At 34.7% G+C, this 19842-nt stretch overlaps 1 protein-coding gene across 13 annotated transcripts in view; it reads left to right on the top strand.

Moving 5' to 3' along the window:
- Rbfox1 (RNA-binding Fox protein 1) overlaps positions 1-19842 on the top strand; it is a 347547-nt gene that overhangs the window by 187051 nt on the left and 140654 nt on the right. The window lies entirely within an intron of this gene.

The raw sequence follows: 19842 nt of genomic DNA, 5'->3' as shown, positions 1-19842 counted from the left end.
TACATATAGTATATATCTCATACAACCGATTGTTCAGATAAGAAACTTTTCGCAATTTCTACCCCATTTTAACAGCTATAAGCTTCAAATTTCACCGATTGCTTACGTATATAGCATATATTGTTGTCTGAAAAAATCATAGAGATCGGTTGTATATATAGTATATATCTCATACAACCGATTGTTCAGATAAGAAACTTTTCGCAATTTCTACCCCATTTAAGCTTCAAATTTCACCAAATGCTTAAGTATATAGCATATATTGTTGTCTGAAAAAATCATAGAGATCGGTTGTATATATAGTATATATCTCATACAACCGATTGTTCAGATAAGAAACTTTGCGCAATTTCTGCCCCGTTTTAACAGCTAGAAGCTTCAAATTTCACAAAATGCTTAAGTATATAGCATATATTGTTGTCTGAAAAAATCATAGAGATCGGTCGTATATATAGTATATATCCCCCACAACCGATTGTTCAGATAAGAAACTTTTCGCAATTTCTACCCCATTTTAACAGCTAGAAGCTTCAAATTTCACCGAATACTTACGTATATAGCATATATTGTTTTCTGAAAAAATCATAGAGATCTGTTGTACATATAGTATATATCTCATACAACCGATTGTTCAGATAAGAAACTTTTCGCAATTTCTACCCCATTTTAACAGCTATAAGCTTCAAATTTCACCGATTGCTTACGTATATAGCATATATTGTTGTCTGAAAAAATCATAGAGATCGGTTGTATATATAGTATATATCTCATACAACCGATTGTTCAGATAAGAAACTTTTCGCAATTTCTACCCCATTTTAACAGCTAGAAGCTTCAAATTTCACCAAATGCTTAAGTATATAGCATATATTGTTGTCTGAAAAAATCATAGAGATCGGTCGTATATATAGTATATATCCCCCACAACCGATTGTTCAGATAAGAAACTTTTCGCAATTTCTGCCCCGTTTTAACAGCTATAAGCTTCAAATTTCACCGATTGCTTACGTATATAGCATATATTGTTGTCTGAAAAAATCATAGAGATCGGTTGTATATATAGTATATATCTCATACAACCGATTGTTCAGATAAGAAACTTTTCGCAATTTCTACCCCATTTTAACAGCTATAAGCTTCAAATTTCACCGATTGCTTACGTATATAGCATATATTGTTGTCTGAAAAAATCATAGAGATCGGTTGTATATATAGTATATATCTCATACAACCGATTGTTCAGATAAGAAACTTTTCGCAATTTCTACCCCATTTTAACAGCTAGAAGCTTCAAATTTCACCAAATGCTTAAGTATATAGCATATATTGTTGTCTGAAAAAATCATAGAGATCGGTGGTATATATATTATGTACTTCATATAAACTCTCATGTTTGCCCCTTTTTTACGGCTAGAAGCTTCAAATTTCAACAAATTTCATCAAATAGTTACGTTTACGTCATATATTTTTGAAATACGTGATTCGTAGTCATAGTTTTTACATGCAGACCACAAAAAACGTGAGGCTTTGCATCCTCACACAGATTACCTACCTATTTTTATACCTTTCATGAAAATGAAATGGTATATTAATTTCGTCACGAAACCGAAAAAAATAAAAAAAATAATCAGGTTGAAGAGCTGAGTTGATTTAGCCATGTCCGTCTGTCCGTCTGTCTGTTTGTATGCAAACTAGTCCCTCAATTTTTGAGATATCTTGATAAAATTTGGTGAGCGGGTGTATTTGGGTGTCCGATTAGACATTTGTCGGAACCGACCGGATCGGACCACTATAGCATATATCCTCCATACAACCGATTTTTCAGAAAAAGAGGATTTTTGTAATATCTTACCCAATTTAACAGATTGAAGCTTCAAACTTCACCATATACTTTCGTATATTGCACATATTGTTGCCTGAAAAAATTGATAAGATCGGTCGTATATATAGTATATATCCCCCACAACCGATTGTTCAGATAAGGAACTTTTCGTAATTACTGCCCCATTTTAAGAGCTAGAGGCTTCAAATTTCAACGAATGCTTAGGTATATAGCATATATTGTTGTCTGAAAAAATCATAAAGATCGGTGGTATATATAGTATATATATGGTGGTATATATAGTATATATATATATATTTTTGGCAAATTTTAGCCCCATTTTAACAGCTAGAAGCTTCAAATTTCACGGAATACTTACGTATATAGCATATATTGTTGTCTGAAAAAATCATAGAGATCGGTTGTATATATAGTATATATCTCATACAACCGATTGTTCAGATAAGAAACTTTTCGCAATTTCTACCCCATTTTAACAGCTATAAGCTTCAAATTTCACCGATTGCTTACGTATATAGCATATATTGTTGTCTGAAAAAATCATAGAGATCGGTTGTATATATAGTATATATCTCATACAACCGATTGTTCAGATAAGAAACTTTTCGCAATTTCTACCCCATTTTAACAGCTAAAAGCTTCAAATTTCACCAAATGCTTACGTATATAGCATATATTGTTGTCTGAAAAAATCATAGAGATCGGTTGTATATATAGTATATATCTCATACAACCGATTGTTCAGATAAGAAACTTTGCGCAATTTCTGCCCCGTTTTAACAGCTAGAAGCTTCAAATTTCACAAAATGCTTACGAATATAGCATATATTGTTGTCTGAAAAAATTATAGAGATCGGTGGTATATATATTATACACTTCATACAAACTGTCATTTTTGCCCCTTTTTTACGGCTAGAAACTTCAAAATTCATCAAATTTCATCAAATAGTTACGTTTACGTCATATATTTTTGAAATACGTGATTCGTAGTCATAGTTTTTACATGCAGACCACAAAAAACGTGAAGCTTTGCATCCTCACACAGATTACCTACCTGTTTTTTATTTTATATTTATCTTAAAAATCGTTAAGGTATGCAGATATGTTCACTATATATTTCTTATCTTATACATCCGATTATTCGGAGATTACGAACGGGATAAGATTATTGTTCAGCCCCATTCATGAAAGGTATGAAGTCTTCGGCACAGCCGAAGACAGTCCCGTTCTTACTTGTTGTTGTTGCTTTTTCTCCTTCAGTCAATTTGTTTGCATTTTTTGATCAACGATTCAGAAACAATTTCGCTTAAAACCAATTGAATTCAAATGGTTGAATGGAAGATAATTGAATTCGCGTTATCAACAACGCTGCAATGATAGCTCCGGGCAAGCGAGGCGAGGTATTATGATGATTGAAGCGCTTCATCGATGGCGGCGTTCAAGTCTGTCTGATTGACTTTGCTGCAGGTAATTTGATATTTTTGGCTTGATTGCACTCGGTGCGTAACGAATGAGTGAATTGACGTATAGTAAACAGAAAAATATACGTTGAATACAAAAAAAACCGCGAAATGACCGTCTTAACAACGTCAACTGCATGTGCGTGCAATATTCCTAAAGGCGGGGTTTGGAAGATGGGACAAGGCAGAGTAAATTGAGCTGCACGTTTTATAATCACAAGTCACAAAATTGACAAAGCATGTGAGCTAACGATGGAGTTGAAACGTAATAACATTTTTATTCACATTTAATTTGGTTCCCTGATAGTCATAGAGGAACTTTATTTATCTTTCTGCTGTCTACTTCAAATTAATCATAACCGATATTGACCGACTAACTAAAAAAACAGACAAATTTCGAGTTTATTTATTTAGCGTCAATATTTTATAAATGTGTTTGTGTATTTATAAAAGTTGACAGTCCGACCGTGTTGTTGCCATTAAATTTCGGTTGCATATGCGTGTGTTTGTATTAGGGTGGTGATTTGAAATCTAATTTAATTGTTTTAAATTTTTTTAACATAATTACGTCATTTGAACTTACATACTTCGAATCACTTTCTATTTGTAGTAAAAAATGTAGTTATTTCGATTGTTTGTAAAACGATTTTTTGTGAATTGAGGAAAAAGTTCAATATCGCACACCCTAGTATATCCTATAACGTCAAAAGTTCGTCACATCATTTTGATTTTGCTATTTGCACTTATTGTCAACAACGAACAAAAACTATGTATAATGAATCCACAAAGCAAGGAAACGCAAATAGAATGAAATCTCGTTGCCAAACGATTTATGTAATTTTGAAATTCTTTCCAACAAGATTTATGCTCACGCTAGGATATACATATGTATGTAAGTATGTATCTATAGTCATATGATCAATGATACCAAATCAAACAAAACAAGTAAGAATGGGACTGTATTCGGCTGCACCAAAGGCATTATACCGTCAATAAATGTACGAACTATAATCTCATTGCATTTAGAATAAGGGATAAGATGTGAATATGTATGTAGGCCAGAAAACGTGAGTCCTCATTGCAGATGAATCAATTATTAAAGAATCACCAACTTCAGTCATGCTAAGAGAGGATCAATTGAGATTTAGATGATGTAGATAGATAGATGGTTTTGGGAACCAGCATCAACACTAGCAACAACATAGCACTGAAATCCAGCGAAGAATCAATTTTGCCAATAAATGCTACTTTGGACTAGGTAGGCAATTGAAAAGTAAAGTCCTCTCTCGGCGAACAATAATCATACTCTACAAATCACTTATCGTACTCGTCCTGCTATATGGGGCGGAAGCATGGACCATGACAGCAGCAGATGGAGCGGCTTTGGGGGTGTTCGAGAGAAAAGTTCTTCGAAAGATTTATGGACCTCTACGCGTTGGCGATGGCGAGTACCGAAGAAGAGTTAATGCTGAGCTGTACGAGATATACGCAGATATCCACATAGTCCAGCGAATTAAAATGCAGCGGCTGCGCTCGCTAGGCCATGTTATGCGAATGAAAGATGATGCTCCGGCCAAGAAATCGGAAGCCGCCAATGGAAGCAGAGGTAGAGGGCGGCCCCCACTCCGTTGGAATGACCAGGTGGAAAACGATTTAAACTCCCTTGGTGTGACCAATTGACGCCGTTTGGCGGAGCGAAGGAGCGACTGGCGCGCCTTGTTGGACGGCCATAACCGTTTAGAAGGTTAAGCGCCAATTAAGTAAGTAAGTAAGATAGATAGATGTAGCAATCATACTGGGAGATTATACAGTTGCCCAGAACTAGAGGCGTAAACCGTCCCTAATATACACTCCTGCTTATATTAATAGTAATGCACTAAATTTTTATAACTGGAACATTCCACGGTGACGGGGAATGCTTTTTGACTCAATCTTTAAATAATTTGTCATTTTTGACAAATTTTTTAAGTTAATTCTGAGCTGAAAAAATAAGTTGCGTTCTGCAAGTGGGCCTAAGTAGTAATTTTAGAAGTTTTGAAATTATGTCACTTAAGTGCAAATATTCGTTCGATACGAAACTATTGGAATAAAAATCTTACATTTGTAATTTTTTTAAAGTCACGGGTAGGACTACGAAGTAACTAGCTTTTGTTATTGGACGACTTCACTTCTCAGTATCAGGCAAACTATAACATTTTTTTTGGAAATTGATTTTACCATGTTTTAATGAGAAACAAAGTTCCAAGACTCACGATAAAAGCATGGACACCTACCACATTTTTTTGTCGACTGAAGTCAGCATTTGACAGCGCGAAAAGAAGTTGCTTGTATACTGTTATGTCTGAATTTAAGATCCTTGCCAAATTAATAAAGCTCTGCGAAATGACGTTGAACAACTCCATCAGCTCCGTAAGGATTGGGAAATGAGAGCTCTTCAAAATCAAACGAGGCTCAGAAAAAGCGATTCCTTTTCTTTAAGAGACGATAATTCTAGCAGCAGAACTAAGCCGTGATGGCACAATCTTTTATAAGAGCGTACAATTACTGGCGTATGCTGATGATATTGATATTACTGGCCGTAACAAACTGCCTTCTCCGGGTTAGAAAAATAGGCAAAAAAAAGTGGGCCTTGCGGTAAATGAGGAAGTACTTGCTGTAATCCTTAGCAGGGAACCAGCATTAACAACGAAAACAATGCCAGCTTAGAAATCAAACGAGAATAACTCTTGCCCACAAGTGCTTCTTTTTACTAAGAAGCCAAATTAGAAAAAAATCTTCTCTTGACGAACAAAAATCATGCTCTACAAGTCGGTCATCATACCTGTCCTGATGTATGGGTCGCAATCATGGACGGTGTCGAGAGAACATAGGACGGCTTTTGGTGTGTTCGAGAAAAAAGTTCTTGGGAAGTCCTGTCCGTAATGCCGACGGCAGTATCGAAGGGGAATAATGATGAGCTGTATGAGCTTTACGCAGATACGAAGATAGTGCAGCGAAAAAAAAGCAGAGGAAGGGACAGAACTCCACTGAGTTAGGATAGACAGGTGGAGGAAGACTTGCCGTCCCTTGGTGCTCTCAATTAGTTTTAGCTATCGCGAAACAGGAACAGTTGGCGTGACTTTTTACGGAACGGTCAAAATCGCTTAGACGATTAAGAGCAATTAATGATGAATGATGATGTTGTATTTTACAAAGAAGAAATATAAACCCATTTCAGATTGTGACAGGTGGGACAAGTCAGGAGGTACATAATGTGTAAATAAATTTCAACTGACTATATTAAAATCCTTCTGTAATCACAGACCCAATTGTCAACCTCACCTACCCGTGGCGAACTCCGTTTCATTAACAGCCGAGGCTATGGCGACCCCAAGTCGCCTCATTGATCTAGGGGGTGGGAGGGAGATATGGCCTTGTAGGTTTCATGTGGTCATACTAAATCGTTGCCGAGGTGGTCGAGCTAGTATCATAATGGTGCTTGTTACCGGAACGTATTGGATCTGCATTCTGAAAAGGACCATCAACATCGATAACACTCCCCAAGGCCTTCGGGGAGTGCTTTTATCGCTACAACAACAACAATTGACTGCATGGACTTATTTTATCATGATTAAAATGAAAAACCTCAACGAAATTATATTCCTAAAGGACTGGCATATCTGCGTCCCTTATTTCACGGACTTAAAGGCAATCATTTAATTACAAATTTTTATTCAGTGGATTGCCCCATATGCATTTCAAAAATTACGTTCTTCCTGATCATTTTGGTATAGTTCCCGTTCTATCTTTTTTTCTTGTCGGACTGGCAAACATCGGGCCAAATCTATTACGCAACTTCACGTTCTGAATGTTATGAAGAATAAAAATAAATTTTCGAGTCTATGAGCTGAAGACAACAATGCGAAATGTTTGCTTATCTAACAGTTCTGACCAGCAGGGCTCTCAATCGCGAATGATAATGGCTGTTAATGCTATGAGCAAAAGATGAAAATGCTGACAAATATTATTTAAATTATTTATGCAAATATTTTCACTATTCATTTGTTCGTTCGTTTGTGAGGCATTGCTTAACAATTTTTTCATCCGAAACGCGAAGCAAATCAACAAAGAAAAATTTAGTTTTCTATCACTAAGACGATTATATAGAAATAAAATTTGCTAAATATTAACTACATATATATATGCATACAAACATATGTATACAACATTACTGTGAAATTAATTAGGTTTTAAAAAATCCTAAACAAACTGCAAAAAGCATTTTGCTATTAACAAATTCTATTTCAAACTATTTTTTTATTATGAACTGCTAACCCGGAATTGGTCACCTATTTGGAATTTAAGCAGATTAGGACATCCTAAGCTGAAAATCAAGGTTCAATATTCTAATAGGACTGAGATTGGTGGGTTTGGTTTTCACAGCCTATTTTCGTGATTGCGACGCGCGCCCCACTGCTTTTATGTTCGACCGGTTTTGCGAATTTTTTACGAAAACGTTTTAAATTCTTGTTTCCGGAGGAAATTGTTGTTTTTATTTTTTGTATTTTGAAATATAACTTAATTGTATTCGCATCTGTTGATTAAAATCTGCATAAAATGTTTCAATGTGTTAGATAAAAGGAAACTTAATTTTCAATCATATTTTTTGTAGAATATTCTCAGTGCATCTAACATTTTTCCTACTTTTTTTACATTTTTACTTTCAATTGAAGCTGCACATGTTTTGCCCTGCTCTCCTGCAGCTTCAGCTAGTTTTGCCAATTGGCGATTGCTTGACGAGCTCAAAAACGTAGTTAAAAATACATTTCCTTTTGCCAGACGGATGCGCCGCTACATACAGATAAACATCTACCGACATATAAGTGTTTGCAGTTTTGGGCATCATTCAGGTTAACTCGTGAGTTAAAAAGTTTACTTGCCATTCTGCAAGTGGGCCTTAGTAGTTTAAATTAAATTTGATCTCAAATATAAAAGTGCCGTGTTTGTGAGGTTTTCATGCCGAAAGGACTTAACCGATCTTCCTGGAATTATGTACACTAATTATGCAGGATTTAGAAAAGGACATCGGTTCGGTTACTTGCCAATTCTTTTTGCAGATGTGGACCTACTGAACGAACTTTAGTACAGAACAGTAAACTGTGCCTTGGATGCAGCTTCGTCATTTTTATGTTGCTTGCCAGAAACCTTTGAATCCCGTTGCAAGGCATTACGGAAGACGAGCGCCTCCATATTCTGAACTAAGATTTCATATCTTAAAACAAACCCACAAGATCATTTTTATTCTTAAACTATGTTTAAGGTCGGTCTCAGAGCTTGGTTTCGAAAGTAAGGTTCCAATCTCCGTACCGATATCGCTACTTAGAACGCAGTGGTCTGACTGATCTATTATTAATCGTATATTGCCCAACTCTGCGAATAGTTTATATTTGGCATTAGTACATTTCTATGTACATATGTATGTTGATGTATATTTGCTGGCATATGAGATTTCCAATTTCAATTTTGCAACTGTCAGATGCTTCATTGCGCCATCTGATTTGCTTTGGTTTTTATGTCAGCAACATTTTCACATACAGCACATGGCTTTACATCATAGCATCACATCCACATACATACATACATACGTATAAACTTTTCTACCATTATTTATTTCTGCATGGCTAGTGGAAATGTCAGCTTTACGGGTGAGAAATCAAAAGCTCACAACACAACGAGTCATACAGGGCTTCCATTCTCTGCTATGCTTATTTTTCATGTCCCCGCCCGTCTGCTGCATTAAATGCATCAAAGGATGCGCGACGGTTTCTATGTATCTGTAGTAAGTTTGAATAAAATTTGGGCTTTTAAACACCGAAAACACATTTTGCTAATTGGAAATAAGCAATCGTTTTTCTATTTTTTTGCTTATGTATTTTATGCTGATTCTAATCAGTGAAAGTGCATTTACAATAAATCAATTTCTGCTAAAAGAAAAAGGTAACTACCGAATTCTCTTTTAGCATTCGCTTATTCTCCATCGTAGTTTCAAAGATGACGTCTTAGTATTGCGCCGCTCGAACCAAACGCCTGATCTCGTGACACAAATTATGCTCACATTTGGTATTCGCATCTGCGACACTTCAATCGATTTTATATGGAGAAACCACATGTGCGTTGCATTGTTTTTGGACAACTTGTTGCGTGTCACAATCACTGGCGGCCACAAATATTTTGCACCAAGTCCATTGGCAATGTTGCCAAGGCCATTTAGATAGCAAATCATGGCGCACAAATGGAAATTCAAGTCAAATGCAAAGACAGACAGACATAGACCTAAATATTTTTGTGACGTAAATGATGAAGACTGGGATAAAACAGTTACAAAAATATTTAACTCTGTAACCGAATGTGGCAAAAACGAGATCTTTTAGTTACAACACAAAGTGAAGCAATTGGCCTTCGACTTGCTGTTGTGTTAACAATAATAATTTTTTTTTGTATGTATGTATTAATGCTCAGCCCATTAAAATGCGTCACTTATATAAAAAAACTTTTTCATTTGATCAAAAGTCTTAAAAAACCTCCATCAGTTGCATGGAATTCTGCTTATATCACGGCTTTATATAATAGAGCTTAAAAGACATTCCCAATCTAAAAGAGAATTTTAGCTGCAAGGTTGATAGGTCATATAATGTACGTAATTATTATCGAAGAGCTGCAGCCTTTACACCATAGTCCTTATTTCATATAATCACTTGCAAGTTATTTTGCCGGGCTCTTATGGCCGAGCCACAATACATCGATACGTTCAACGCAATGTTATGTACACCAGTAACATCGCCACAATCAGGCATGATATTGCGTTTGTAAATATAAAGGAACTTCAGACTATCTATGCTATTAATTTGTTAAATTGCAGTTTTTAACTTTGAAAAATGTTAGAAAAGTACCAACAAGTTGAAAAAATTATTCCTCTTGCAAAGTGTGAAAGCACTCTTAGCCAAAGCAAGTGCCGAGTTCTTCTTCTTATGCTTTGATTGCAACAAATGTTGGAAGTTGGCTACTTTTTCATGTCAGATGGTGCGAGTGTCGCCATTCTCCATAAAAATACGTAAAACTCAACATGCATAAGATTGCGTTAAACGCGTCTTATATGAAAAACTGCTTATGTGACGAGGCTTTTATGTAGGTATGATGTCTCTTATATTTACAATATGAACTTCATACATATAAATATATATGTATGTGTGTCACCGTTTGTATGCGGATGAGTGTTCAAGATGTGTGATGTAGAGCTGCAAAAGTATCGATATTCGGCTTACTCGATATTTTCGATATTTAAGAGGGAGGGTATCGATATATCGCGATATATATAGAATTTTTTTATAGTGAAAAGCGCTTACTCAATTTAAAAGCAATATCAGGTATATATCAGACATTTCAGTAAATACAATATGTACAATATGTACATGTATATATATGTATTTAATATTGTCTTCATAACTTCGAAACTATCTTAAAACACATTCTGCAAAGTTGTCCGCGATGGTAGCTTATACAGCAAAACGAGGGTATATAAAAAGTTACGACACCCTTTGTCATCCACTATGGAAAAAGGTCGAACGTCTGCGGTGACTAAACCCTAGTAGGGTGCTGTCAAAAGCCTTCATATGTTTTTTTCATATAAAAATCAATCTTATTTGGCGAGCTATGTGAATCTAAATTTGCAGTTGTATGCGATCGTTCTAGATGGTGAAACAAATTGGTCGTATCACCACTAGTTTTATAACATTTTTTGGAATAATGGCATATTGCAAAAGTATTACTAATTTTGTCAAAATGGATGCATATACGAATACATACATGTATATATGTGTATATAATTTGAAAAAAATAACGTACTTTTCACATTGAACTTTTGTAAGAATTTTTCAATATTCAGAGCCACCAACTTGTTAGGTATTCAGTATTCATCTAAAATAAACACAAATCTGACATAATGTATGTAATTTTATTTATTCATTTTTTATTTGTCTTACCAAAGTTTTAAACGCTGGCAGTCTAGAAAACCAGTACTCGATATTTAGAAAAAAACATCGATAATCGCACCATGAACCTAGTACTCGATGTATCGATATTTATATCGATACTTTTGCAGCTCTAGTGTGATGTTTCATTAAAATTGATTTGTTGCAGCTCAATCTGTAGTTTGTAATTGCGTAAAATCGAACAATATCCATTCTTTGATTAGTTACATATATGTATGTAATATTAACATCCTTTCAATTACTCAATCAAATAATGGACAATTGATAATAATGCAAATTGTGTAATTTGCTATATTTTATCTTTCCTGTAGTCAAAGTAATGGCCTCACAACTTACGTAGAGCATATATTATTGAATATTTGTATCTATGCATATGCACATGTACATATGTGTAAATGTGATTTATCTGCACACTTAGATAACTTCTAGTTTAAAAAAATTATTGAATCTCCACCAGCAATTAAAATGAAATCTGACAGTTCCTTATGATTTATTACTTAGTTTCTGGTTCAAATCTTAAATTTAAAGTTATGGGAGACTTAATGATCACTAAACGATTCCAAAAATAGTCCAGAAGAAATCCTGAAGTCACAGCGAAATGTTTACCCCCTTTACTGAATAACATGATGTGCCCATCCTTAATTTAATGATCTGGTATGTCTTCTTCTTATGAAAAAAAACAACGACGGGCCCCGTTTTTACTGCCTCTTTTTCATCTTATCGCACTTTTACGGATGCTTTGATTCACTCTAAATATACATCCCGTTCTTACTGCCCACCGTTCACATCTTACTCACCTGTTTCACAGACTAATTGCAGCAAAAGTTTTCCCTTAGTTTTATTAAAAATTCTTTATCATTGCAAAAATAAATTTAATATATTTTTCGACTGCTTTATGAGCATAGCTCGCTCGGTAAATTTTCGGACGGTTGGGTGTATTTAAGGCCATACATAAAATTATTTCAAATGCGCTGATAAAATATGAAAATTGTACTTTTTTCTGATAAAACTTTCGCAATTAGTAATTACATAAAGCGAACTAATTTTAATTATGCTTCTGCGTGAAATATGCAAATTGTTGCGCAATTATTTTTAGTTACCCCTGCCTCCCCCAGCGTGCCCCTTATAATTGCCAATAAATTATAAAATACAATTTTGGAATAATCGGCGACTGGAGTATGAGCGGCTAATGACATTGCCGAACATTCCTTCCAACCAAAACTAACAACGGCCCACATACTTCAACACACAAACAAAGCATAATTTGGTAGTGTTGGTGCTACCAACACAATGAATAACCAATGTTGCTATGTTTCTATTATTGTAAATTGCATTGTGACCATTATTTCGTAGAAGTCAAATTGTTCAATTAAACATTGGTGTATTAAATACTTTCTATAATAAAGTGACAATATATTTCATAATTGCTGTTGTTATTATCTAATTGCTTGCTTTTATCCATCTGGCATCGTTCTGTCCATGGATTATTCTGGGCATTATACGAAATATATAAAATTTATTTTACCGACGGCATAGAACATTAATCGCTCATTGCTAACAACAGTGTTAAATTTTTAATCTCAATTATTATTAATCACTATAGATTTTTGAATTGATTATTTAAAGATAAAATCTGCGAACTCAGCATTTCGGTCACGTAGACGTAAAACTCTAATGAATAATAATATGATTAGCAAATTTTGATTTAAAAAATTTTTCATTAGCTATTTCAGAAATTCCAAATTAGTAAAAATTTTTGACAGCAAGATTAATGTTCACATTTAAATATGAATGTGCATAAATGCGATCAAATGAAGCGAAACATTACTAATAATAAGACCGTTAATTTTATTGACGTTTATGTTCCTACAAAAATGTGAAGATATCAGAATTTTGAATCCAAATGTTTTATAAGCAAAAAATTCATGAAAGAGTTGAGCCATTAAGAAGGTTTTAAAACGACGATAGCATGAAACATTTCGAAATTATCTTAATCTTAATTGTTCAGCTTGGTTTTAGCGAAAGACCGTTTCACCCTTTGCCGTTATTACCGTTTACACACTCCCCGGCAGGGCGCCATATCTCTGAGGTTCTAGTTGATACTCTTTTGGGAAAGATAAATGTTTGTATTATATTTTGCTTAAACCCAACTAAATTTCTTTCCGCGAAGCCCAACTAAAACACAGAAAACAAAACCAAAACAAAAACAAATTTATAGTTTACTTACTGTCTTAACGGGAAACTCATGGCGATGCTGTAAATGTGAAAAGCAGAACAATACCCCCACTATAAGGGTAGCTGTAAAAGAGGAGCACTCATTCGTTACTTTATTTGCACTTAAGTAACATTTTTTCGCTTTGGTTTTCTGTTTTAAGTGCTCGAAACATGTGTAAGCGTTTCTAGCGTAAACATTTTAGCGAGGTTGGGGTTTTGGCTCAGTGCCACCATTCATGTTAACGCCCTCTTTAGCGAGCTTTAAACTTACTTTGCGTATTCACCACATCTGGTTGCTAAATGAAAAGTTGTGCGCTGCAGTAATGCCAGAATGTGTGGGGATTGGCGTCGGTAGCCATCAACACGGTACCAAAAGTTTTTATTTTGCCTTCAGATTATAATTAATAAAACTCATGCTACACTTACTGTACAATACTTTTTTTTTATTTTGCGTTTATTGCTGTTTATAGTTTCATTGTTCACTGTTTTTGCGTTCTTGCTTCTGGCGGCGCAAAAGTTTAAATAGAAATCAAGAGATTTTGTTAGAACCAGGTAGCTATGAAGAGAAAAAATCCAAAGTAAAACAAAAATTAATAAAATAATTTAAAAAAATTGTTTAAGTTAAACGATTTTATTGAAAACAATACTTACATGAAGTAATAATAATACGAAAAGCTAGAAAATAATTAGGTAGGTCGTAGGTACTAGTCATCAAACTCCTTATCAATCTATGGCGTTGATCAGACAATTAAATAAAAGCGTTGGGCGCGTGAAATTTCTAAAAATGTGAGGCGTAGCATAACCTTATTAAGGTTCAGTTGGTCTTATATATGTATGACTATCAATAGCAATTTGACGCGTCCAACGCTTTTATTTAAATGTCTGATCAACGCCCTAGATTGATGAGAAGTGTGATGACTAGTACCTAGGACCTACCTAATTATTTTCTAGCTTTTAGTATTATTATTACTTCATGTAAGTATTGTTTTCAATAAAATCGTTCAACTTAAAAATATTTTTTTATTTTTTGTTTTTTTTCAAATTTTTTGTCTTTATTTAATTGCTTATTATTTATCTTTTTATTTAGTTCATTTAGGGGCTCACTATTACAAGGACTCTTTCCTGACAATTTGACTTTAATCGACTCTGTGCCACGTTGGCTTGTTCCTCCCCGAACTCCAAAATATTTTGATGTCACTTTACCGGACTGTATGTAATATTTGTTCCAAACATGAACCAAATCGGACATCATAGGCTGCTTTCTATTCTTGTATGTATTAGGTGCCAAATAAATATGAGCCAAATCGTGCGCCACCTAGCGGTGATTTTTTCATAGGTCGCTTTCTATTCATGCATGTATTATGTGTTCCAAATATGAACCAAATCGGACCACAAATACGATTTTTTGAAATATTTCAATCCATGTGCCACCTATCATCGGGTTCTGAACTATATTCCAAGTTTCAAGCTTGTAGCTTATCGGGAAGTTACTTAAATTTCAATTACAAAATTCGTGCCGCCTGTCAAGTCAAGCTAAATAAAACCGTTTAAAAATACAAGTAACTTGAAGATCATAAGCGAAAGGCAATTTCAAGCTAAATACCTAAATAAAATATGGAAGCGAAAAAATTTTAGAAAACTATTGGAAACTTATCTCGATTGCCTTCCTGTAGTTTACAATAACTGAGGCATGACGTGGCTGAATGTATATATTTGTAACAGTTCAACCATTATAGGAGTGCGGGTTCGAAACCCACTCCCGTTAGAAAAGGCTTTGATGAGATTTACAAGGTATAACGAAAGAGCTGAAGCCTTGGCCATCCTGATGTCATGTTGCTTAAATTTTTCCCAAATTATTAAAATAAATAAATGTTTCCATACAAAGCAATAAGGGCAATCCCCGCTTATTTCATACAAAAGTATTTTAGCTTATTTAAGAAGAAAAAAAATATTGAAAATGCATTTAAAGACTAAATTAAATACTTTGTTGTAAAGTTGATTGAAGGCTTTTACAACTCTTCAATGCACCCTTTGCACAGTTTTATACAAAAAGTTATCCCCAGATTCCCGTTCTCATGGAACCTCCCGTTAGTAGTTTTATATTAAATAGAGGAAACAATTCGCCTCGTAAAATCAAATTTTTCCATTCATTCACTTTATGGTAAAGAATTATTGTCACTGACTTTAAATCGCTTTCAAAAGAGAAATAATGTCAATTGGTGTTAATTCCGTTGACGGCACGTCACCTTTAAAGCAAGATCGAATCAGAATAACCAGAACAGAATCAGGAGAGGTGCAGATGAATGAGATACAATAATTTAGGAAATAATTTATAAGAAATTTTACATTAGATGACTGTTCTTTCTTGTCGATAGCCAAATCCAAATCCAAATTTTGTGGCAGATCGTTAGCGCGGTGTAAGAAAAAGCGATCGACTTTGTTGACCTGATTTCAAATCAACTTCTTTATTTTCATTTCAACACGGCCCGAATTTTCCTAAGCTTTTCCAAACGACGCCAAACCAGTTCTGGTAAATTGCAATTTCTAAAAGAATAATTACTTATATTTGAAAAGAAAAAAGTAACTTTGATGAAATTTGAATTGAAATGCTTTTAAAAGTTTGCCAAGAACGGAAAATTCGACGTTAAGAAAAAGTGAACTCAACGAAGAATGCGGAGCGAATGCAGCCAAAGCCAAGCTGTGGCTTTAATTCAGGGATGCACCTTAACGTTAAGCTAATCGTTTATCAAAAAATTTCCATCGTTTCCGTTGAAACACTTCGAAATATTATCGATAAAGAAATTATCAAGATTAATTGTATCTCGTTTTTAACGGAAACGAAAAGCTTTCGCTAACGTTAAAAACGTTAACAAAAACGTGATACTTCATGTTTGAATTGTGCTGGCAATGCTATAGCCATGGTAAAGCGGTAAGGTGGCAACAGCGAGCGGACATACACACAAACTGCATGTAATTTGTTTGTGTAATTCGTTGGTGATAATGTCAAAAATACTCTGAGAAATGTTCGTACTGTCAAAATTCATGAGAAAAGTTGCAATCAGCTTGGCTAATGCTTTCACCTTTAATGACTCCGCCATCAATCAGCTTTGCCAACATAGTTTGAAATTAATAATCAACATAAACGATTTGATTTCGTTTTGATACGGCAGAAAACGAAACAAAATCATTTCGTTAATTTGACGTTCTTAACGTTAATAAACGAAACGAAATGACTTTGTTTCGTTTATTAACGTTAATTATCGTAACGAAATGATATCGGTTCGTTGGTTAAGCATGCCTGCTTTAATTGCTAAAACGCAGCAACGTCAAAACTTCTGTCCTTCATTAACTCAAACTGAAACTCATAAGACGCTACTAGAAAATGACGATGGCCAAACGAAATAAAGAGAATCTAGCGAAAAAAAACAAAACAAATCGCAACTTAATTCGGAAGAAAAGCGTCCAAATTGCAGTAAACTCACAACCCTCCTGTAAATATACATTTGTATATGTGCATGTGTGTGCCGTTGTGCAAGATTTTTGTGTAACTAAATAGTTATAATAAGGTCTTTACGATTTAGCTACGAATCTTCTGATTTTTTTCCATCGCTTTCTCAAAGAATTTTTTTGCCAGCTTTGTAAAGACATTTCATAACTTTTTGGTGAAAAATTAAGCCATGGCGCCGACGGGTTAGTCGAAAAACATTTATAAACATTTATTTGAATAGTAAAAAAACAAAAAAATCATGTTTCGATAATGCTAAGAGAAAAGTGCTTGCTATGAGCAACGCTGAACTTTTTGTTTTCATTTAAGAAGCCTGAAACTTTGCCTACACCCGCCAACCTCTACAATTTTCCATATGAAATAATGTGCATAGCTTGCTATATTTATATTATAGGAGCGTTTCTGCTTAATTCCCTGTATTCAGCCTAAGAAGCCAGTAAGTAGGGTTCTTTGATATTCAAGTGTCAAGTGAGGAAAAATGATGATGCAACCCCAATAGCATTGGCCTTGGAAAACAGTTCGAATAAATAAATAAAAGCAAAAAAATCTGCTGCGGAAATAGATTGCCTGGAGCTCGTTGCGAGTCCGAAAAAATACAATTCCCATTTTCGTCTCATTTTTGTGTTTATTAGGATGAAGAACGTGATGCGTGCAACTCATAAACTAAGACAAGTTCTTAAATGTATATTGCAGTTATTCTATATGTAGGTACATAAAATTGTATGTGATTGAATACAGTGGTACACTTCTTGTTTTTCTTAATTCCTAGGACGTCGGAGCTCAATCACTTTTGTGCGTTTTATTCGTCCATGAGCGTCCGCATGTGATGAGTTCATTAGAAGCAGTAGAAATAGTAAATGGGAAACATTAATTAGAAGTGAAATTTCCTAACAAGCATTTCGTATAAGAAAAGGAATGAGACCAAATGAAGGGATGGGTTGTAATGTGGGAGGTCGAAGCGCGCTTCACCTAGCCTGTCATCACGGACTCATACATACATATGTATATAGACAGTTGCATCCAGTCTGTTACCATAAATGAGAAACCATTTGTTATTGCATTAGCGGTTTTTGTAGTGGTTTCGACATAGAATGCTTAGCTTGCGTCAGAAGAAACTCTGTATTTGCGACTATGCCCTTTTTTCAACTATTTGTCCATTTATTCTACGAGTTGAAGTTCAACTGCTGTTAAATATGCTCAGCATACTTTGCACGATGAAGCTTTGAGAAAACCTTCTTTTCAGACCTTTCATTTTCCACATATCTCAATTATCAGTTTCATATCCAATGTAACTTCCATGCAAAACAGGTACTTTCTAAACAGCCAACAAAGTTTTACATTCAGAGGGGGGGAACACATTTTTGGAAGAACACTCGAAATATATTTAAGTACATCTCTTCAATCATGTGCTCTCCTAATACTTAAGAAACCGACATCAACAACTGCAAAGAAAATATGTTTTCAAGTGTTATTTATTTACCTTTTTCTTTTAATTGTCTTTGATCCGAATTTTGCATCAAATATGACAACAAATTTGGCTTTAACCATTCGATTGCATAATTTCGGGTGACATTAATGTCACTTTCGATGGACTGCGAAACTAGTTTGCATGGTACAATACGTTATGAATATCAAGTGGAACCTCGATTTATTGCTAATAATTTCAATAATGAAATGAAGCGATACACAGCGACAAAAACACATACACACATATATTTAATTGCATTTGAACGCACATCGAAATTCAATTGATTGAAACTGATTTGGCTATGAACGAAATTGCAAAATTCTCCGCCAACCTATCGAAGCCACAACGACAAGCACAGCAAAGGATGGAGCAGCAGTTTCAAGTGAACAATTTAGCCAGCTAATCAAAATTTCAATGATGGCGTTGAGAGTTACAGCATAAAAAACGGGGCGCAATTCCAATCGACCGACTCGTTTTCGATTGACGTTTGTCACTGCTGATGCGGTAGGCGCATCACGAATTTACCGATTTACGTTCATATGGCTGCATGCCTTTTCGTTTTATCGCTGGTTAGCTAATAATAAGCAATTCTTTACTTTTCGACTCTTCTTAGCTAAATTTGAAGTTCATTTCGGCAACGAATCCGCATTGAGGTCGCACAGTAGATTATTTTCTTCATCTTCAGTGATATAATTAAGGAAGAAGAAAAAGCTGTCGTTGCACATTTCGGAACAAGAGCTATCCCAACAAACAATTGTTTTTGTTTTTATCGGTCTATTGATAAAGGCTTCCAGGTTCGATAACAATATTGTTATAAGCGTTGAGCTGAAACCGAGTCTGAAACCCAACAAACATTTATGTTACAGAACGATTAGAATACGAATCGAATTCTAATGTATTTGTGTAAAATAGAAGACAATTTATGAAAATGTCATTTTCACTTACTACTTTTAATTATTACAAATGAAAAACTGATTTTGCAATTACCAATAATTTGGCCCTATGGCCGAGTGACCATGTCCTACAAATAATCGATAACTATGGCAACATCATATTTCTAGTGTTTCTCAAATCGTTCTCTAATCGAATTCTAACCTAGCTCTCTAGCCTAGTTTTCAATTAGAGATGCACTAGAGAACTACATTAGAATTTTAATGTAAAATCACAATATTTCTCTAAAGTTAGAAACTTTGTTTGTTGGGATAGCGTCTCGGTTTTTTCAGGAAACTTTCGTGGATAGCTTCGAAAATGTTGAAGGAGAATTTATGCAGTTTAAGCAAAGAACGAAATTTTAACGCGCATGTATCGGGCCATTTGTTCAAACC

The sequence above is a fragment of the Eurosta solidaginis genome, chromosome 5, assembly GCF_040869045.1.
Source record: "Eurosta solidaginis isolate ZX-2024a chromosome 5, ASM4086904v1, whole genome shotgun sequence".
NCBI classification, from domain to species: Eukaryota; Metazoa; Arthropoda; class Insecta; order Diptera; family Tephritidae; genus Eurosta; species Eurosta solidaginis.
The sequence above is the reverse complement of the archived record's forward strand: the minus strand, read 5'-3'. Positions and strand labels throughout refer to the sequence as shown.